At 43.2% G+C, this 23,973-nt stretch overlaps 1 pseudogene; it reads left to right on the top strand.

Annotated features, from left to right (window-relative positions):
* Positions 1–209: 209 nt before the first annotated feature.
* LOC101012638 lies at positions 210–22,767 on the top strand (annotated as a pseudogene).
* Positions 22,768–23,973: the final 1,206 nt, after the last annotated feature.

Here is a 23,973-nt window from a genome sequence, read left to right on the forward strand (position 1 = left end):
CTCATCTGTTGACCATGGATGTAAAACACTTATCTTCAGTGACCTTCCTGTGCATGTAAAAGCACAAGTGTCTGCATGGCAGCAGCTGGACCTCACAAGGTGGATTGTGCCTTCACCCTGGAATGTCTATGATGCCTTATCACTATGATGGGATTAGGGATCTCTTGCCCTTGAGTGCGTAGAGATGCCACTGTCTGTGCTGGAGTTTTCGAAGGTCAGAGGAGATTGAACCTTTGCTTTAATTTTCCCTGATTTTGATTTTTCTTATGGGGAACCTGTGTTCCTGCATTCGAGGTATGTTCATATTGACCTGTCAAATGCTATCTTTTCAAATTACTAGTTAATATTTTCAAACTATGTTATTTAAAAAATTAACCTCTTTATTTTCCATATGCAGCTATAAACATGTTTCATGGTTATGTTTTATTCCTCAATTTATATATTTGATTCTTGTATCAAGCAGGGTACCTTTGAAATTTTTCTACATTTAAAGTATATATATGTGTGTGTGTGTATGTGTGTGTGTGTGTGTGTGTGTGTGTGTATATATATATATATTTTTTTTTTTTTTTTTTGAGACAGAGCCTCCCTCTGTCACCCAGGCTGGAGCACAGTGGCGTGATCTCGGCTCACTGCAAGCTCCACCTCCTGGGTTCCTGCCATTCTCCTGCCTCAGCCTCCCGAGTAGCTGGGACTACAGGCGCCCGCCACCACGCCTGGCTAATTTTTTGTATTTTTTTAGTAGAGACGGGGTTTCACCGTGTTAGCCAGGTTGGTCTCGATCTCCTGACCTTGTGATCCGCCCGCCTCAGCCTCCCAAAGTGCTGGGATTATAGGCTTGAGCCACCGCACCCGGCCTAAAATATATATATTATTTCCTTTTACATCCTGCACCCTTCAACGTTCCCCTGCGTCCAAATTAAGTTATTCCCTTGGAGAGAATATGGCAAAGTCTATTTTAATGTAGTTTTTAACCTAATTAAGAACCTACGAAATCATTACTTTCAAAAAGTTTGGAGCAAAGCCACAGTAGTACGGATGGGTTTGAGGCTTTTCACACAATAAAATGTACCTATCTTTGTTTTTAACGTGTTTTTTCTTTTTTTGTGAAATGTGTATTTAGTTTAATAAATTTGTAGTATGTCATTTCCATTCACATATTACTTTTTTAAAAAGAAATAAGAATGTGTATTATCTATGTGTGAAATAAAACATTTATTTTTTATGCTTTGGGAGTTATCCAAAATCATAGAATTGTCAATTACAGTCAGGAGCTCAGTGCTCATCAGTTCCGTGACTTGGAAACTGTCTAAGTTTAGAGGCACTTGTATGTGTTAGTAAATAAGGCAAGATGATAGTGTTTCACAGGTTTTAGTGCAGAAGACTGAATAGATAAGCTGCTCCACCCAGTACACTCGTGTTCATTTCATGGTCATCTCATCTGTTGACCATGGATGTAAAACACTTATCTTCAGTGACCTTCCTGTGCATGTAAAAGCACAAGTGTCTGCATGGCAGCAGTTGGACCTCACAAGGTGGATTGTGCCTTCACCCTGGAGAGTTTGTGATGCCCTATCGCCATGGTGATGGGATTAGTGATCTCTTGCCCTTTGCCACGGTCTGTGCCAGCTGAGGCCGCTAGGCCCATTGTGACGAACAGTGGTGGTGCCTTTGGCGGCCGGAGGGCACTGAATTAATGGCAGCTCAGGCAAACCCACAGCACTTCCGGCTTCATCACCAAGCTGCTCTTTTTTTTTTTTTTTTTGAGTAGTCTTGCTTTATGCCCCAGGCTGGAGTGCGGTGGCTGGCCTTGATCTCGGCTCACTGCGGCTCGCCCAGAGGTTCACGCCATTCTCACCACCTCCAGCCTCCCAGAAGTAGCTGGGACTACGAAGCCCACCACCTGCAGCCGGCTGGGTTTTCTTGTATTTTTAGTAGAGGGCCCAGGGGTTTCACCGTGTTAGCCAGGATGGTCGATCTCCTGACTCGTGATCCGCCCATCTCCGTACCCAAAGTGCTGGGATTGCAGGTTGGAGCTGCAGCCCGGCCTGCTTCTTTCAAAACTGGAGTCTGAATTATGATAAAGTGGTTGGTTTTAGGCCAAGCAGGTGTATTTCATAGAACCAATGACTTGGGAGTTCAGAATCCTGGGCTTGAATAAGCCTCTGATTAAGCTTATTAAGCTTATCAGCTGTGAAATTTAAAGCAAGACATTTCACTGATAATTAAGCCTCATGAGCACTTATACTGTACACTTTACCTACATCGAATCATTCTGCCATCACCACAGACATATGGCAGCCTGGGCGACAGAGCGAGACTCTGTTAAAAAAAAAAAAAAAAAAAAAAAAATTCACACATAAGAGCAGAACCCTATACCCTCCATGATAAAAGCAGCAGCACTGTACGTGGGTCTGTGGAGGTTGAAAGAGACTTGGTAGATGTCAAGAAGGTAGTGGCAGTCCTGCTGGGTTTTTAAAGGGTCTGAAGAAGTGACAGGACACTGTGGTTGAATCCTAGCATGTATTTTAGTATTTGTTCGTTTGGAGTTTGATTATTTCACGTTGCTTTCATTTGCCATTACCTGGAAAGCCAGGGGCTCTATTCTCATTTCCTTCCTGCTCTTTCTTTGCCTTCCTTGGTCCATGAAGAGGATGGTCCAGGAGAAGCTCAATCCATGCTTGTTAACCAGGCACACCCCTAAGTTCTAGTCCCTTAGTCATTTATGAATAGCACCACCAATGAACTGACGGCTAAGCTGTGTCCTTCCACATCCCCTAGGTGACTCGAAGAAGCCTTCCAAAAAGTGTTTGAAAAGGGAGCTCTACTCTACTTCGACGGTAAAGTAGCCTGTCTTTGCCTAAGATGTAAATGTTGTTTTCTTGGTTCCTTTATTTTTCAGTTGATATCAGCTATGGGAAAATTAACCGGTACATTATAGATGTTAGATAATATTTCCTTGGGAATGGAGGAGGTGTATCTTACCAACTGACTCCTGATTCCAGAGGACGACCACAGTTGGCAGTGTCAGACAGTACAGGGTGTGTTAAGGGATATTTTCTTCAGGAACAAGTTTTCCACTTTAGATAAGAATTCTGTCATTGCCACCCAAAAATTATCTAGACAGAAGCATTCTTCAGGAAAAGCCCCTGTGCTTTCTTAAGGGAACTCTACTCTAGAGTTGAGGCTTTTGACTTGAACATCCTTTCCCACCTTTGTTACTCAGTTTCCAAGTGAAAAAAAAGACCTGTACGAACCATCCATAGCATGGCCTCATTCTCAGAGTGTTTCCTTCTCTAATTACAGGTGTCTTCATTGAGCACCCTTGATGGTACGTATTCTGGAATCACTCACTGGCTGTTAGAGAAAAACTCTATAGGAAATGTGGAGCCTAACTGCTGGCTTTTGTCTGGAGAGCCTCCATGATCCAAGACCCGGGGGGAATGAGGATGTGGAGTGTAGTAACAGAAACTGGTTTTCCAGGTGACAAACTCTTTTATCTATGTATAGTTCCTGGGAACGTGTTCACATTAGGTGGTGTTCATATTAGGTTGTGTGTGTGCGGGTGTGTATTATGCAGCGGGGTGGGGGTGGTCTATGTGCAAGTCTGCATGATTCGCTTGTGAAGGTGTGTCTGTGTGTGTTTCCCCCAGGAAAAAAATGTGTTTACCCAGCACAACTATCAGTGCCATTTTTCTTAATTTAACAAATCAGATCACATACTTTACTTACATTAGTTCAAACCTCCTCATGAACATATGTTGTGAGCTTGTTTATTGAACCCCCATGCCAGATGGAGAAACTAAGCCACAGAAATAAATGTGCCCTGGCTCACTTGCTACGCAGTGAGGAGCCAGGATGTTTACTCATGTGGTCCCAGTGTTGAAGGCCTGAACTACAGCCTCTATTTATCAACCAGTGAAAGGATCACTATTCACCATGCAAGGGAGTTCCAGCACCCTCTATGCCTGGTATTATCCAAGCCTGCAGAGATCTCAAATGCCATCCCTCACATAAGAGAGCCTCAGTGATCTCAGAATCCAGGTAGCTATGTAGGCATCTCCCTGCAGGTTTCACGTAGTCCTTAGTGTGAAACCGACATAGAAAGCCCATGTTTCTGATCAAATCACAGGTTCTGAAACACTAAGGGAGGCATTAATTAGGACAGTATGGTGCCTGTGTGTCATAGCTGGGTCTCTCCTCAAGACATGGCTCAAGTCCAGTAAGAATTGGGGCGATGCTTTAGAGTCTTGGCCACAGTTCCCCACAAGCCCTCTGAGCTACACACTTTAGGGATCATGACCATTAAGTACTCAAATTATCACTTGGTTGTTATCCGGGTATCTGTCGTCCTTGTGGCAACTCTCTTGTGAAGCTGGTGGGAGAGCGTCAGTGCTGGAGCTGTGCCTTCCTTCTGGATGGACCCTCCCTGTGTTAGCAGGTGGGTGCAGGCATGGGGGTCAGCACGCTCAGTGGATTCACACACACAGTATTGAGCAGTAAGGCTGGGCTTCATTATTTACACATTTTCAATAACTGATGATCTTCATAACATAAAATAAACGATGTACTACATTAGAATACTGTCCCTCGTATTGAATCTTGTGTCTCAAAAAAGGCTTGGTTAAAGTCACATGTGAGGTTCCATTCAACTGATGATACATGCCGTAGCAGCAGTTAAAGCAGTCATTTGAAAAGGCTTTTACTATAAACTTACACGTGAGCCTGAAGTGGGGGATAAAAGAGGTGATTAGCTCCCCTGTGCAATGTTTCTATTACATGAGTGGTGGAGGACAATTAGGAAGGTGATGGAGGGAACAGAGCAAAGGATTGGACAGGTCTATTGAACCCATAAGACTATGGTGAGGTTAGTGAATGAGACTGGTCATTTTAAGTCAAATTTTACCTCGTGTGTTCTTTCCATGCTTTCTTCCAGTAGTTCCTTCTTTTTTTAAATTTTTTTTGACACTGAGTCTCGCTCTGTCACCCAGGCTGGAGTGCAGTGGTGTGCTCTCAGCTCACTGCAAGCTCTCCCTCCCAGATTCATGCCATTCTCCTGCCTCAGCCTCCCCAGTAGCTGGGACTACAGGCACCCACCACAACGCCTGGCTAATTTTTTGTATTTTTAGCAGAGACAGGGTTTCAACATGTTAGCCAGGATGGTCTTGATCTCCTGACCTTGTGATCTGCCCGCCTTGGCCTCCCAAAGTGCTGGGATTACAGGCGTGAGCCACTGTGCCCAGCCCCTTCTATTTTTTGTTAACTATGTCACTGTTGCTAAAATCCTTACTAAAAGAGGACAAAGCTTTGTAATAACATAAAAGCTTGTAAAGTTGTGATAGCTCAAATTTTACAAAATACTGGGGGCTTTTGCCTGAGACCTGGATGACCTCGTTGTATAAGAATGGGGGGGGGGTCCTCTGAAGACTACTGGACTTCTGGGAAGAAAGATCTAAGTTGTCTTTCTGTGATATGGAGTTAATCTTAAAGCCAGGGACATGGTAGTCTCTTAAGTCACATAGAAGGCTCTGAGAAAGGAAAATGAGGTCTCCATTTTCTGGATTTAGGATGTCTCTGAGCAAGCCAGGGGGTCACAGAAGAATGCAGAGAAATAAATAATGTGGGTAATACATATGTTTATAGTATCTAGAAGAAAACATCAAGATGTACATGTTTAAAATCTAGAGTTTTGACAAAGACAACTAAAATATAAGAATCTTTAAAACTCACAATGCAATATCAGGACCACGTGGCTTCCTTTTATTTCTACCAAATAGTAGAATAAACATAGCACCAATCTTGTGAACACACTTCCAGAGAACACACAGAGTAAATGCAGCCTTGCTGCCTGATTATTTCCAGAGAATCTTGATTGCACTCCTGCAATAACAGACATTACAGAAAAGGGGAAGGACAGAAACATTTTTCTGAAGGTAGAAGTCAAACCCTGAAAGCAAACATTAGCAATCTAGCATCAGACTTGTTTTCAGAAAGGAAGAAAAACGAGATTTTATGGGGGTTTTCGCTGGGGTTCATGGGGAGAGAATCAGTAGCTTTCTGAGATCGCTGTTAAAGGATTGGGAGAAGAGACAGGGCCTTTGGGTTAATGGAAGGGACATTTGGTGACAGAGGAAAACAGAGCTTGGGGCGAACATCAGAGAGGGTCCTGTGGCTATGGAGAGGTCTCCCTAAGAAGAGACAGGACTCTGTCCCCTGTCACAGCAAAAGTCTAGGGATGGATGGAGGTAAATTAGAACTGAATTTGATGTGGAAAGAATGGAGCAGAGAAGACATACCTAGAGCTGGGCGAGCCACTGGTCTACTCCTCTCGCGCCAGACTCCAGCCACAGCAGGCGGTGTGCCTGACTGGCAGCCAAGGAGGTGGGGGCTGTAGACTAATTCATTAAACCACTCAAAGCACCAGCCACATGGCCACTCTTTTCCAGTTAATTCACAGTAGCTTGCATATTCAGGTTTGATCCAGGGAAGTTACTCTTTGCAGACCCATCTTTTGACAATCATTTTGCAATGTCAGAAGGTCTGAGCAGCCTTAGGAGGCAAGCAGACCCTGGTCCCTCAGTGTAGTCACTGGAGGAGACAGTCACTGAGAGGCAGCTGACAGGGTGAAGGGAGAGGGGAGGAAGGCCACAGAGATAACAGCCTTTAAAATAAACTGTCATCTTGGGGAGGTCAAGGATCTGAAAGATAGAGGAAGGAGAATTCTTTATCATTAAGGACCTGTCCTTATCTCAGGCATCTCCTCCAGAGCATCACCTTTGTCCACCCACACACCTCGGGCTAGGAGGACTGGAGAAAGACAGTGAGGGGGTCTCTTGGGTCTCTGGCACAGGGCGTGATGTAGAGGTGTCAGTTGTTCAGGAATCTCTGTCTCTAGGGAACCAAATACATTTCCCATCTCAGATCCTTCACTCATCGGGGTTGGGATTCTGCTCATCACTTATCATCTCTGAATGTCAGCACCCTCAAGTGTAAAATCTCAGCCACAGCCCCTCCTCTATTGTCCCGGCAGGGCCGATGTTCTCCATAAGCCATAAGGCATCATGCCCATGGAAAAGCCAAACAGGAAACCATGTGCCACTGCCCCGGAGCCATCCGAGCACCCTCTCCATATTCAGCCACTAAGTGTCCAACTTATTCCTCCTGGCATGTAGTAAACACTTAGAGAACACTACTGAAGTACCAGTCCTCTCTTAAGGTTTTCCTGTATTTAGTGGTTTTTTAGCCCTATACTGTGATACTAAGAAGTAGGGCCTAAAAAGTATTGCTAAAATTTCATTATGACAGTGCAGAGGACTGAGGGCAGAGGGACGACATGAGCTTGCCAGGTCCACATGGCTTAGTGGAATTTGAATCCGGGCCCCCACTCTGCACCAGCCCTGCACTCGCAGTCATCCTGCTGTGTTCTCCTCTCCGTAAAGGCACTGCCTACAGTCTGCCTGATAGAGGCGTTGAGTGCTCACTGAATCACTTTGATTCAGCAGACTCTGCTTGGAAGCCTGTAAAGAACAGGATCATAAGTTTAAACTTAAAACTGATTATCACTATTTTCCCTCTAGTCTTCTGTCAGCAAGATGTCAACAGCCCTCTCTATTGTAAATGCATTAACCAGCATCTTCTCTCACAGAGGTTTTAAGAAGATACGCCGTGTACGCCATCCAGTGTCGGAGGCATCATGGCTTCTGGGTAAAGAAGAAGATGTACCCACAAGAAGGTATTGTGGAAGTTCATTAATTAAGTTGATTTAAGAATCGCAATTGTAGGGAGTATTCAGAGTCCCATATATAAGAGGAAACTATGAAGAGATTAAGCCATATTTTTTAATGTGTCAGAATTCTAATTTGCCTAGTCAGTAAGTATTACTACAACCTCAAAAGTAAATATCCACTTAAAAGTCAAATTTTGTTCATGTTTCATGACAGACAATGTTTCAAGCTAATGTCTAGAACTTACCTGGTTGTTAAACATTAGCATAGATCTCCCTGAAAGAGTGGTGCTATATTATTATTTTTCAATTAATATATTTCTTTAGAGAGTTTTAAATTGACATAAAAACTGAGCATATGGCCGGGCGTGGTGGGTCACACTTATAATCCCAGCACTTTAGGAGGCCAAGGTGGGCAGATTATCTGAGGCCGGGAGTAGGAGACCAGGCTGGCCTACATGGTGAAACCCCATCTCTACTAAAAATGCAAAAAAATATTAGCCGGGTGTGGTGGTGGGTGCCTGTAATCCCAGCTACTCAGGAGGCTGAAGCAGGAGAATCACTTGAACCTGGGAGGTGGAGGTTGCAGCCAGCCAAGATCACACCATTGCACTCCAGCCTGGGCAACAAGAGTGAAACTCTGTCTCAAAAAAAAAAAAAAAAAAAAAAAAGTAAGCATATAATACATGAAGTTCCCACATTATTCTGTCTCCTCACCCTCACTTCCTAATTTCACCTATTATTAACATCTTACATTACTGTAATACATTTGCTAATAATGAGAAAATATTGACACATTATTATCTGAAGTCTATCATTTGCATAATGTTCTTTCTTTCTGTTATACATATATATGAAGTTTGAAATATTTATAACATTATGTTCATCCTTACGGTCTCATAAAGAATATGTTCACCTCCTAAAAATCCCCTCTTCTCATTAATCTCTGTCCTTTCTCTGCAGAAACCTTGGCAACTATTAATATTTTTACTGTCACTTCAGTTTTGCCTTTTCCAGAATGTCATATAGTTGGAATCATATATTATGTAGTTTTTTCAGATGAATTTAGTTCACTAAATTGATGTATACTTAAGCTTCCTTCCTGTCTTTTTTATGCCTTAATAGCAAAAAATGACACAATAAATCACCAAATAATATTGTATTAAATGGATTTTTGTCTTTGTGTTCACCTGTTGAAGAATTTGGTAGATTTCATGAGAGGAAACCATCTGGGTCTGTTTTTCAGAATGTTTAATATGAATTCAACTTATTTACTGTGACATAAGTGTATTCAAATATTCAGGGATTCTAGTGTGACCTTGAAAGATTGTCTTCAAGGACTTGATACACTGCACTGAGGTTACCAAACTGGCGGTCATAGAATTGCTTATAATATTCCTGATTATCCTTTAATGCCCAACAGTTCAGTGGAGATGGCTCCTGTTTCATTTCTCTTAGGTTGGTCGCTTGTGTTATCTTCTTTTTCTTTGGTTAGCCTGCATGAAGTTCTGTCATTCATTGTAACGAAAGCATCTCAGAGAACCAGCTTTGTTTTATTGATTTTCGATGATTTCAGTGTTTTAATTTATTGACTCAAGTGGTTTATTACTTCTAATTTTGTTTTACATTGTTTTCCTTTATTTTCTACAGTTTCCTAATTGAAACATGATATTACTGATTTTAGATCTTGTGATTTTTAATAAAATTCTAAGGACTGCTTTTGCTTACATCCAGAAATCTTTGTCAAGTCACATTTTCACTAATGTAGTTAAAGTTTTTTCTTTTTTTTTTTAAATTATACTTTAAGTTCTAGGGTACATGTGCACAACGCAGGTTTGTTACATATGTATACATGTGCCATGTTGGTGTGTTGCACTCCATTAACTCACATTTACGCTAGGTATCTCCTAATGCTATTCCTCCCTACCCCTACCCACACAAGACCCTGTATGATGTTCCCCTTCCTGTGTCCAAGGGACCCCATTGTTCAATTCCACCCCATGAGTGAGGAACATGTTTGGTTTTCTGTTCTTGCTTATAGTTTGGTTGTGAATGGTTTGCTGCATCCATGTCCCTACAAAGGACATGAACTCATCCTTTTTTATGGCTGCATAGTATTCCATGGTGTATATGTGCCACATTTTCTTAATCCAGTCTGTCACTGAGGGACATTTGGGTTGATTCCAAGTCTTTACTATTGTGAATAGTGCCTCAATAAACATACGTGTGCATGTGTCTTTATACCACCATGACTTATAATCCTTTGGGTATATACCCAGTAATGGGATGGCTGGGTCAAATGGTATTTCTAGTTCTAGATCCTTGAGGAATCGCCACACTCTCTTCCACAATGGTTGAACTAGTTTACAGTCCCACCAACAGTGTAAAAGTGTTCCTATTTCTCCACATCCTCTCCAGCACCTGTTGTTTCTTGATTTTTTAATGATTGCCATTCTAACTGGTGTGAGATGGTATCTCACTCATTGTGGTTTTGATTTGTATTTCTCTGATGGCCATTGATGATGAGCATTTTAGTTAAAGGTATTTTTAATTCTCTATTGAGACTTCTTCTTTAACCCATGAGTTATTTAAAGGTGCATTGCTAATTTATAAATATTTGGGGATTTTCTGGTTCTTTTACACTTGTTGTTTTTTTGTTGTCAGGTATGTGTTGCAAAAGCAGTCATCTGTCTCATCTTGCCACCACCCAAGATGGCCCAGGATGTGGGCTCTCCCTGAGTGTATCTTTGGCAATCTGCCAGCCTGATGTGGTTGGCCTCCCTCTTTAGTCTGAGCTTGCCTTCTGCTTAGAAAGGGCCATTCTGAGTTCTGGCAGGAAGTTTTCCCAAAATTGAGAAGGTGACATTCTTACTCCCCAATGCAGCCTGCACCTCTGACCTGTGGTCAGCAGACAGGACAGAGGCCCTCAGTAGACAGAGTTCAGCAGAGTCTCTGACCGAAATGCATCTTCAGAGTCTGCACCTACCCCCTGTGACCTCAGGCAGACTCTGTGTCCTAAAGCAGGAAGAACTGTGCAACCATCCTGTGGAAATTTGTGAGGCTCACTGTGTTACTCAAGTAAGGTCTTTGGAAAGTGTCGTATTACTACTGTTTGTTAACTGCTTGTTGGTGGCCTGGCTGGGCCACACCCTGTATGAAAACCAGGACCCCTCAGCTGGTGTGGGTGTCTGTGCAGCCTGAGACCCTCATGTGAACAGCCTCATGGCAGCTGTCTTTTCCCCTTACCACCATCAGTGCCTCCTTGTTCCTGGGCCCTGCTTTCTCTGATGGGTGCTCCACTGTTTTCCTATACCTCAGTGACTACAGCTGGATGTCTCTTCTGGAATCTAGGCGAGGGGACATCAATAGCAGCTCTGCTGTGGCACTGCCTTCTTTCTTAGCTTGTCTTGCTCTGTCTCAGGCTCCCTCTAAAGATCCCACCCTTCAGGTTCTTCCACAAGTTTCTTATTGAAATCCGAGCAGAAAAATATGACCAATATGACCAATCCTATACCCATTGAAGACATGAATGAAGAATTAAAACAATTATCCATGGACTTTTCCATATAAATACCTAAAAGTAATTTCTAAAAAAAAATCAAGGAAGATGTAATAGTTTTCCATAAATTAGAATACCCAGCCAGGCACAGTGGCTCACGCCTGTAATCCCAGCACTTTGGGAGAACAAGGTGGGCGGATCACGAGGTCAGGAGATCGAGACCATCCTGGCTAACATGGTGATACCCCGTCTCTACTAAAAAATACAAAAAAATTAGCCCGGTGTGGTGGCGGGTGCCTGTAGTCCCAGCTACTGGGGAGGCTGAAGCAGGAGAATGGTGTGAACCCGGGAGGTGGAGCTTGCAGTGACCCGAGATTACGTCATTGCACTCCAGCCTGGGAGACAGAGCAAGACTCTGTCTCAAAAAAAACCCAAAAGTTTCCCTCACCCACCTTCTCTCTTGCCCACTGGCAGTTAATCCCCACTCCCATCTCCAGCCCTAAGCAATACTGCTGTGATATTCCAGCTCCATAAATATCCTGCTTATTTAATAGAAATGGATATATATATATATATATTTGGAACCTGACTTCCTTTAGCCCACTATGTTTGAAGTTAATTGATGCTTTAGCACGTGCTGGTAGTGTGTTTTCCTTCAGAGTCTGCTGTGTTTATTCATACAGATAGTGTTTATTCATTTATCAGTTAATGGACATTTAATTATTTTTGTTTTTTGCTATGATGAGTAATGTAGCTTTGAGCATTCATATACAGTCTTGTAATGCATAATGACATTTTGGTCAATATATATATATATTTTTTTTTGAGATCCAGGCTGGAGTGCAGTGGCACAATCTTGGCTCACTGGAACCTCCGCCTCCAAGGGTTAAGCAATTCCCGTGCCCCAACCTCCCAAGTAGCTGGGATACCCAACACATGCCATCACACCCGGTTAAGTTTTGTATTTTCAGTAGAGACAGGGTTTTGCTGTGTTGGTCAGGCTCGTCTCAAACTCCTAGCCTCAGGTGATCCACCCACCTCTGCCTCCCAAAGTGCTGGGATTATAGGCATGAGCCACCGCACCCAGCCTAAATTTTTTAAGAAACAAGAGAACTATATTCTAAATTAGCTTTGCCAATTTATATTCCTACAATGATGCATAGCACTAATTTCACTGCACAATGTATGGCAAGCCCCAATATGTAAGAAATGGTGAAAGTAACACATAAAGATTAGTATAAAACAAATATGATTATCATTGTTGCTATCATCTTTGTCAAATTCTCCAAGCAATCTAAATATGCTTGGCAACATAGCTGAAAAAAGCATTATCCGTTACATTTATCAGTAACAAAGACATACATTTGAAGGGGAAAAACACTTGTAGTGACAACACAAGGTCAGAATTAACATACAAATTCTGCTGGTCACTTTGGAATATTTAATTGCCTGGAGAAGTATTTTGTAGACAAATGCTCTATGGAGCACCTGAGGTAGGGGGAATCAATAAAACTTGGGTTTCAAAAGTTACCCGGGTTTAGAGCATGAAATTTTGTTGGAGGACACACACCTTGTGTGAGCGAGGTGCCTCAGTGTGTGTGGACGTGTTGGAGGTACAGTATAATGGTGGCTTCCTCCAGAAACGGACATTTGGGGTAGATTCGTTCCATTTGAACAACACAGCCTGATGTGGCATGCATATGAATGGAGGTGAAATGGACAGTAGCTGACAGGAGCAGTCCTGACAAGGCCAAGGTGAAAAACCTGGGAACCCCTCCAGGTGCAAAGTCTTCAGTTGAAAAAGGAGGTGGTCACAGGAAATACTGAGATGGATCAGCAATGCATGGGAGACAGAGTTCTTGGCCCTGCAGAGTGAGTAATGTGGATTCTCAAGTTTTCTCCTCTCTCCATTGATTTCTTTGCCAATGCAGATGACTTCCATCATACATCTTCAGCAACCTTGAAAGACTGGACGAGCTTCAGCCCAGTCTTGAAAGTAAAGGAAGGCAGCTAGCAAGACTGGCATCTGGGCTTGGCTGTGCATGTTTTCTATTGTGGGGAAATATATATAACAGAATACTTACAATTTGAACCTTTTAACCAAAGTGTGCACACAGTGGCATTCAAAATATTCACAGTGTTGCATAACCAATACCACTATCTACACCCAAAATTTTGATGATTTCTTACAAAACCTTGTCCACAGTAAGCAATACAGCACTTTCTCCCTATTTCCAGGCCATGGTGATTCCTATCCCACTTTCTCTTGTATGAATTTGATTATTCTAGGCACTTTGTATAAGTACAATTATACACTCTATTCCTTTTGTGTCTGGCTTATTTCCATAAGCATAATGTTTTCAATGTCCACCCATGTTGTATCATCTATCAAAATTGTGTTCCTTTTTTACAGATGGATGATGTACCATTGCATGTAGACCACCTTGCTTTTTGTTCATTGATGGTTGAATTATTTTCACCTTTTGGCTCCTGTGAAAAGTGATGCTATAAACATTATACAAATATCTGTTTGATTTCTGTTTTCTATTCTTTGGGGTATATACCTAACAGTAGAGTTCCTGGGCCCAACAGGAGTTCTATATTTAACTTTCTGAGCCGCTGCAGACTGTTTTCCACAGTGGCTGCAACTTTATCCATTTCTATCACTAATGTATCAGGGTTACAATTTCTTTACATCTTTGTCCACACTTATTTTCCTTTAAATCATCCTAATAGGTGTATATTGGTGTCTACTTGTGTTTTTCATTTGCATTTCCCTAATGACTAATGATGCTGAGCAGCTTTTCCTGTGCTACTATCAGTGGGTGTATCTTCTTTAGGGAAATATATGTTCAAGTCTTTTGCCCATTTTTAAAAAGTTGTCTGATTTTTATTTAGTTTGTTGTTGTATATTTTTGAATATATTTTATATATATTTAAAATATATTTTAAATTTTAGTCTCTTACAAGGTAAATGATTTACAAATATTTCACCCTTTGTATAGAACTTTAGATTCACAAACTTCATTAATTTTTATAAAATCCTCAGCCATTGACCCCAAACAGATAAGACTGAAGCACTATTTTAGGAATAGTTGAAAGTATTATCACCCCAAAACATAGTCATAATCAAATCCTGCAAGCTACACGTAAGGCACAATGACAAATAAGGCAGCAAAGGGCCATCTGGTGATTAGTCCACCACACTTGTTGCAACTGTTTGTGCTGCAGTTTAAACATATCAGCATTCAACCCACGTCTCCTCTCTTGAAGTAAACTGTCCTATGTTGGCTGGCCTGAACAAGCATAGATAGTCTCCAGCCTCAATTAATATGCATGCATGACAAAGAAGGAGGTCTGGATGAAAAAATATTGTATGATTAATAATTATGCTTTAATTAATTTTAAAGGATATAATTTCAGTGTTTGTAATTCTCCCGTCGGCAGTTATAACAAAGGATTAGTGACTAAATACAGTAGACTGTTTTGCCTAGAATTGAATCCAGTCTGTCTATTAAGCTTTGCTTTTATTCAAGTGCAAAATGCTAAAACACATAATAACTGCAGTGACAGCCACTGTGGATCCTCAGAGGATTCCACAAAAATGGTCTTGGGACATAAATCCTACAAGCTAATATTGTTTTACGGGGTTTAGAAAACCATTTAACTGGGTTTCAAACCTCACAGTGTGAGCAGTGGGACTCTCATCAAACTATAACGTGTGCTTCAGTACCATTTGTAGACTGACTCATTCCCATTGCCTTAAGTTGCCATCAGCAAAATGCCAGGGACTCCATTTCTTGCTCCTCGGCTCCTCGTTCTTGCCTGTCTTTCCACAAGGGAAGATTTTTAGCAGGAGCTCAAGCTGTGCTTTTAATGAAACACATCCCCACACACTGTCCTGTTGTCCACATTAAGCAGAGCTCCCTGAATAACTCATGAACAAAAGCATCTATGACTAACCATTGCTCTGTGTCCTCCTAGCCTCTGAGGAGTCCCCAGCTCACAAGGAGGGAGGAGATAAAGAGAGGCCGGTCGGCCGGGCGCGGTGGCTCAAGCCTGTAATCCCAGCACTTTGGGAGGCCGAGACGGGCGGATCACGAGGTCAGGAGATCGAGACCATCCTGGCGAATATGGTGAAACCCCGTCTCTACTAAAAAATACAAAAAACTAGCCGGGCGAGGTGGCGGGCGCCTGTGGTCCCAGCTACTCGGGAGGCTGAGGCAGGAGAATGGCGTAAGCCCGGGAGGCGGAGCTTGCAGTGAGCCGAGATCGCGCCACTGCACTCCAGCCTGGGCGACAGAGCGAGACTCCGTCTCAAAAAAAAAAAAAAAAAAAAAAAAAAGAGAGGCCGGTCGACACAAGGGTAAGGTTGCCTTGCATTCCCTGAAATAGAAATGTTCCTTTCTTGGTGTCTTTCTTTTTCAACTGACTTTACACGTGAAAAAATGACAATGTACATTACAGGTATTAAATGCAGTTTTCTGGGGGGGGTGGAAGAAGTGACTCTTAGCAACTGATACATAATCCAAAATGGCATTTACCTATGACGGCTGCAGGTTGTAGACCGTATCCTTGGGGTTCTTGTCCTTGGAAGCAATGTCTTCTCCTTGGATTCAGTATTTTGCACTTGCCAACCAACGTGGATCTGAGAGATCCACCACCCAGAAGCTGATGTCTTTTCCAGTGTGTATCCTACCCTTGTTTGGGGGGGCTTGAAGTTGACTACACTTTCTGATCAAGTTTTCAATATTCACTGAGAGAAACAGAGTCTTGTGCGAAACAATCCACAACACGACGTACCCCTCATAAAGCTTTGTTTCTGTATTGCAGGTGGTGCAGGCGGCCCCTCTGGGGTGTGACTCTAGTAAGTATTCTGGAACTATTTGCCAAAAAAAAATCTGGATGCCAAGAAACGTGTGGCATCCTTGCAGGTTTCAATGTGAAGAGCCACCCTGATCCTGGGATTGCGATAGGAATAAGCACAGTGGAAGTGTTTTTTAAAAATCTGAATTCCCCAGGGAAATATTATGGCCAATTTTTGAGGAAGCAGCTGTGCTCCCTTTTGGGTGGTGCTGAGTTGGGTGCTTGAGGATTCGTGGTGTCTCATGTGAAGCTGCATCATGTGGTGTGAGTGTGTGCGTTTCTGTACAGATGAGGCTGTGTGTTTCCTCAGGAAAGATTTCCCATTTATACAACCCAATCACAGGTGTCCACTTCTAAAAATAAAATCCACCCCCCGCCCACTCTTTCTGTGCAGTGGCTCCTCCACCCTCACCAGAGCCATCCCTGGGTCTGGCTTATTATCCCCACTGCTCAGGTGGAGATCCTGAAGGGCCAAGGGGGTGGCCCAAGCTCCCAAGTTCCTGAATGAAAAAGTGAAAACACGAACCCAGGAGTGTGGGCCTGTGCTGACGCTGACATGCACTTAGTCATGGGGTGTTCGCCACCACACAGGGAGTCCAGCATTCATGTATAAGCCCTAAAGCACCGAGCCCAAAAGGCCCCGGACACAGCCCATCATCATAAAGTGACCTCCATGGTCACACAACCCAGGGCAGTTCTAGGCACATCTCCCCATGGGCCGGCGTAGTCATCAGTGTGTCAAAAGCACAAAGATCCCCGGGGGTTTGGGTCAGCTCACAGAGCCTGTTTTTGTTGTTGTTGCAGTTGTTGTTGTTGTTTTTAACTTTTAAGTTTAGGGTTACATGTGCAGGATGTGCAGGTTTGCTACATATGTAAATGTGTCGTGAGACACATTTACATATGTAAATGTCATGAGATTTTGTTGTACAGATTATTTCATCACCCATATATTAAGCCTAATATCAGTTATTTTTCCTGATCCTCCCCCTCCTCCCACCTCCCACCCTCCAGTAGGCCCCAAGTTCACAAATTCTGAGAGGAGTGGGGGACCACGCAGGCCAGTGCGGCCCACTTCAGTTGTGAGGTTAATTTGCTCAGCAACTTAACAAAGCCTATAAGGATGGGTGATGTATTTTAGTAGATTTAGTAATACTATCTTCCCAAGCCCTAAAATGCTCAAATCCTGCCAGCTGAAAATGGTGAGGAGGGACAGATGGGAACTCTATGCAGCACTTGGTTATTAGCCTGGCTTCCGTCCCCTTGTGGCAACTCTCGTGCATGTGGGTTAAAGACCCTCAGCCTCAAGCCAAGCCGCCTCCATGAGGAGCCATCTCACTATTGACTGGCTAGTGCGGTGTATGGCCACCAGCCCAACTGAAACAAAATGTGGCTTTAAAACAAGTGTAAATCTCATACAACAGGCAAATGCAGAAGCAGCATGTCTTGCAAGTTGTAAAGAAGACGGTCACAATGTCGCTGGACTTCAACCTAGGTAGAAGAAATGAGGGAACTCTGTCACTGAATCACAGCAGAGTTCAAAGCCACTTGTAGACTATTTTGTGTTACAGAAGGTGGCCTTTAGCTACTAAGCAAAGGCCTCTGTTTCTCATTTCTTTCCTGTTCATCTTGTTGGTCATCCTTCTTCCACAAGAGAAAAGAGCCCGAGCAAAAGGCAGTTTCAATATTAATCTGACTGAAGTTTTGTGCAGTTTATTATCATCCAGGTAATCAGGTGCAACCCGGTCTGCCTAACAGCCCCCGTATCCCTGCTGTGTGTTTTCATTTAATAAATATTTTGTTCTACTTACTATGTGCTAGATTTTCTGGAGACCACAAAGTAAATGAGATAGAATCTTTATGTTGACAGCTACGTTGGATTTAACATAACTGACAAAAATTAAAATTTCTGATTTCTTGTAAAAATATTTTGTATGTGTGAATGCATACTGAATGTAAAGTGGTTAACAAAAAATCACACTTGCACTCATGGAAGGCTTTTCATGAATTTGTCAGTTTCTTTTTTTCAATATTTCCCCACTTCTCTGGATAATGCATATCTGAACTTGGAAACTGATTCCCACTGCAGAAAGTGTTCTGAGCCACATCCCTTAGCTTCACTGGTGCAGGTCCACCCGGGAGGATGGCCCAGCATCAGCTTGGCCCATGCTGTGATCAGCCATCTCTATGCACCACACCAAGCAAGCTCCCTGGGTGATTCACAATCTCCACCACCAGGGCACTGACCTTTATTCTGTGTTCTCCTAGCTCCCCATGAGGACGCTGTACACGACATCACTAATGAGGATGCTGCACGACATCGCTAATGAGGATGCTGTACACCCATACTTCGGCACGAAGACGCTTGCATGATGACATCGCTAATGAGGACACTGTATAATTACATCGCCAATGAGGACACTGCATAATGACATCGCCAGCTAAGGACGCTGTGGCGCGACATCGCTTAATGAGGACGCTTTTCGTGTATAATGTATGTTTAATGAGGACGCTGCAAGCGCGATGGCTAATGAGGACGCTGTATACAACATCGCGTTAATAAGGACGCCGTACAACGCTAATGAGGACACTGAGATAATGGCGATTGCTAATGAGGACGCCCTATATGAGATCACTAATGAGGACGCTTGCATATGACATCGCTAATGAGACGCCGTATGATAACGCTTAATGAGGACGCCAAAGCTATGGCACGCTAATGAGAACACTATGACATTGCTAATGAGGACGCCTGTACAAGACATCACCAATGGCCACCGGTACGACATCACTATTGAGGACACATTGTATACATACCAATGAGGACACTTATATACATCGCTTTAACAATGACACTTGTACAAATACATCGCTTTAATGAGGACGCTGTATATGACATCGCTAATGAGGACACTGTATACGACACTGCTAATGAGGACGTTGTATGTGACATCACTAATGAGGACACTGTATAAGACATCACTAATGAGGAACGCCATGCACACGCACCGAGGACACCGTATTATTAACGCTCTAAATATGGATCGCCGTATACATACGCTAATGGCGATGCCGTACGCCATCACTACGTGAGGACACCGTATACAACATCGCCAACGAGACGCCGCGTATGAGGTCACTAATGATATTCGCTGTATATGCACATCAGCCAATGAGCGACACCGTATATGATAACAATGAGGATGTGCTGTATGAATTTTTCAATGTATGAATGCGCGGCGAGATTACCAAGGAGGATACCGGCGCGATATTGGCACGAGGATGCTGTATATGACATCGCCAATGACACCGTGCCACGGCACGCAATGAGGACGCTGCATGACATCGCTAATGAGGACACTGCATGTCACATTACAATGAGGACGCTGTATATGACATCACCAATGAGGACAATTGTATACCACGAGAATGCTGTATGCAATACTCATAATATAATAATTGTATAGCATATCACTAATAATAATTCTTTTCCGTATATGACATCGCTAATGAGGATGCTGTACAAGACATCACTAATGAGGACACTGTATATGACATCGCTAATGAGGACGCTGTATATGAGGTCGCTAATGAGGACGCTGTATATGACATCGCTAATGAGGACACTGTATATGACATCACTAATGAGGATGCTGTATATGAAATCGCTAATGAGGACACTGTATACGACATTGCTAATGAGGACTCTGTACAAGACATCCCTAATGAGGACGCTGTATACGACGTTGCTAATGAGGACGCTGTACACGACATCACTAATGAGAACGCTGTATACGACACCGCTAATGAGGACACTGTACAAGACATCTGTAAAAAAGAAGATGCTGCCAAGGTAAGACACTTTTGTCTTGAACCGAAATGTTACTTTCCTGGCTTCTTTCTAATCAGATGTAGACACGAACATCTGCCAATGTGCATTATCGTTGTCATCTGCAATTTAATCAAATGTAGACATGAACATCTGCCAATGTGGATTATTTATGACATCTGCAATGCCCTTGGTGTGATGCTATTGATTGGGAGCCTCTCATCAACCCATGCCGGGCACACTGGGGCATGGTAGATGGCAGCATCCACGATCCACTGCAATGCAGAGGTGTTTCCCTCCACAGCAGTTTCCCCCCATGGATTAAGGTTGTGAAACTGCCAATCTAGATACACTTCAAAGATAAATTCTGTGGGAAAAGGTCTTGTCTTTTTCATAGGTGTCCTCAGTGCTAGTTTTGGGGGACTCCGACCTCTGACTCAGTCACTATACCCCTTCTTATTTTCTCCAGTTGTTGAGAGAATATCAGATCTGTGTGCCATGCATGGCATCATTTCACCCTCCTAATGTTTTCTTTTCTATAACTGCAGAAGCCATTGACAGTGGAGAATGGTACGTACCCTGAAATAACTCATTTCCTGAGGGAAAAATCCTGTCTCTAGGGTACAGAAACCTGACTCTGGGCTCCTTTTGGGGAGGAGGATCTGGGGTCTGGTGAGAGCAAATGATTTTGCAAGTATAAAACAATGTTCAGAGAGGCTGGAGGGATGTCTGTGAGCCCAGAGGAAACACCAGGGGATCCTGTGGGAAGCACGGGGGCTTCAGCTGGGGTGGGAGGAGTGGGCCTCTCTCTAATGACTTATCCTGATGTTTGTGTTTCTAAAGATTTGATTATGGAGAGCATATCTGATGATGAGGATTTTGCAGGTAGGTAACTACTTTCCATGTAAGATTCAATGGGAGAGAGTTCCCAGGGGCCTTTGGGGTATCCATACTGTTTGGGAGGTTGAGGGAGGGGGCATGAAATCAAAAAGAAAAAGGAAATATGTGTCAAATTGGATTTTGTCTTTTCCAAGTTTCTTGCCACAATGTAAGAACTGTCTCTCTGGGCTGTGAGGGTGCTGTGTGATTTAACGGTGATCTTTCCCAAAACAGCTGGCCTTTTCTCTTCCAACCCTACCAAACATCAACCCAAAGGGAAACTTCCTTCCTAACCTTTTATGATATTTAGAGGTTGGACTAGTCAGCACCCCTTGGGATTGTGCAGAAGAGGTTTGGGGTTGCATCAAGTGGCACCTGTGGCGAACAGAATCTGAGGACACAACTCCCTCACAGGCACTTACTTGAACCTGGAGACAAAGTTCTCCTGGTGTGTGCCCAGGGGTGCAGGAGAAATTGATGGTCGTCCTCTGAACTTTTAGGACTTTGAAAAGCGGTCATGTTTCCATCCTCGCTGTTGACTCCTGGCTTAAAGGGAGCTCCTAGGGTGAGTGACGGAGGCGGGATCGGACCCTGGCAGTCTGATGGCAACACCTGTGTTCCTCTGCGCTGGGCCATGGACGACATTACACACCTTGGTGAGAATCAGGAATTGAGGCTAACCACATGTGGAATTGAGATGGGCCTTGAGTCATAGAAATAGGTTGGAAAAGATGCATTTTACTACCCTATTGAAAGAAACCATTTATTTCTCACTCCAGCAGGATAAATGGTTTTCAGTATCTACTTAACTGCTCATTGACTCTTATTGTAGATCAGGAGGTGGCAAGCAGCCCCTGCCCTCCCCCCGTTGTAGACCCAAGGTAACCAGCAATTGACTGCATATAATGGAAGAGTGGTGCATTTGGAGGTGTCTGTATTAATGGGACCCACATGATATGGGTCAGAGCTATTAGGGTGAGAAAAAACCTGGGAGCACAATGAAATAATTAAATATTGAACAAAATATTATTGAAATCTCCATTGCACTTTAGTAGTTGAAGTCATTCTTGTGGTCATCACTGCCTTTCCCAAGCATAACAAGCTACTTAATATCACACGGACCCATGCCATGAGGAATGACGATCAGTTTGTAAAATGCCAATAAAGCCATTGCCTGTATAAGCCATGATATTTCATCCATATATTTCAATTTCCATGTGTAAATATAGTTCAAATGTCAGAATTTATTATTATCTAATAGAATATGCATGGTATATCAATTAGAAATAACCCTCATACTCTTTCTATTAATAATTATTTGTATGATGAAAAATGCAGAATCCCATTCTTGGATTTTTCTGAGTTTGCACACATTAGCATGACCACCCATGTCCACCTGACATGTGCCAGCAGGAGGCCAGGAACAGAGGCTTTTCTTATTAACCAAGATTTCTAAATATATTACATATCCAAGGTTACAAATAACTCTAAATATCATAAAAGGTTAGCAAGGAAGTTTCCCTTCCACTCCGAACTTCCAAACACCAAGTCGACATTTTCATTTGCATGTCATCCCTACAAGCTATGTGCAAATAGAAACATGCACCTGGCATGCATGCTGATGCGTGATTGTGCTTATACAAAGTCCTCTGCACCTCTGCATATATCACTGGGCAATGCACCTTAGTTATCATTCCACTTTTCAACTGTAAATCCATTGTATTGTTTCAGAGCTGTAAAGTACTGCGCCCTATGACTCTTCCCAAAATTACTTAAGCACCCCCCTCTGGGTATCCATTTGTTCTGTTTCCAGTCTTGCTCTTATAACCAATGCTGTAGTGAACAGCACTGTGTTGAGTGAAGTGGTGAACGTGGCATCTTTGTCTTGTTCCAGTCCTCACGGGGGATGGTTTCAACTTTTCCCCATTCAGGATAATGTTGGCTGTGGGTCTGTCATAGATGGCTTTTATTACCTTAAGGTATGTCCCTTCTATGCTGATTTTGCTGAAGGGTTTTAATCATAAAGAAATTCTGAATTTTGTCAAATACCTTTTCTGCATCTATTCAGATTATCATGTAATTTTTGTTTTTAATTTTATTTATGTGAGGTATCACATTTATTGACTTGCATATGTTAAACCGTCCCTGTATCCCTGGTATGAAACCCACTTGATCATGGTGGATTGTCTTTTTGATATGCTGATGGATCCAGTTAGCTTGGATGTAGCATTTCTTATTATTCCAGTCTGTGGAGTGTATTGGTTTAAGTAATGAAAACATGTTATATCTTCACTGCTTCACACTTTCTGTTTCTTTAATAGCCTTCCCAACAGGGCAGCATAAAAGTAGGGGCTCCGCTAGTCTCCCCTTAATCTGGAATCCCCCCTTCTCCACGACTTGCTCATTGGACAGGATAGACTGAGCACCCAGGCCTCAAAGTAAGGACACGCTCCTAGAGGTGCACTGCCTGGGAAGGCCAACCTTGGAGGAGCACTGCCATCTGTACAGTTACAGAGGTGTTGGGAGGGACTGACCACCAATTCATAATGCTGTGCTTTGTTGGTGATGTAAAGGATTGTTTCACAGATTGTTGGGGAGTGACAATCCCAAGTCCTTGCCTGGCCCTTGTTCTGGCTCTGCACAAAAGCAATAAGAGAGGGATGCTGGTAAGGGCTGACCTGTTTCTGTGCTGGGGAGGAAGGTGCTGGTCTGAAATCCAGGAGACTGAGGATGACCTGCTGCTGTGCTGGGGAGGAAGGTGCTGGGCTGAAATTCAGGAGACTGAGGATGACCTGTTGCTGTGCTGGGGAGGAAGGTGCTGGGCTGAAATTCAGGAGGCTGAGGATGCAGCAGTCCAATAGGAGGTACATGACCTTCAGGATACATTTTCTTAATTGATGATAAATGGAAATGATAAATCGTTGACCAATTTTTCTGTCATTGGATATCTACTCTCTACTGCTCATGCTGTTCTTGTCTTTTGGGGAAGATGGAGGTTCAATCAGTGGGTGCTGCACTGAGTGGAAGGAAGGAGAGCTGCGACAAAAATTAAGGGAGGATGAGGGATGAGAGGCCCTTCATCCAGGTGCTCGCAGAGCCCTCCTGAGGAGGAAAGCGCTGGGGCTGCCTGGGGAAGGAGCAGTGAGGGCTGTGTGACTCCCACAGTGAAGTGTGTGGTAT

The sequence above is a fragment of the Papio anubis genome, chromosome 16 (genome assembly GCF_008728515.1).
Source record: "Papio anubis isolate 15944 chromosome 16, Panubis1.0, whole genome shotgun sequence".
Taxonomy (NCBI): Eukaryota; Metazoa; Chordata; class Mammalia; order Primates; family Cercopithecidae; genus Papio; species Papio anubis.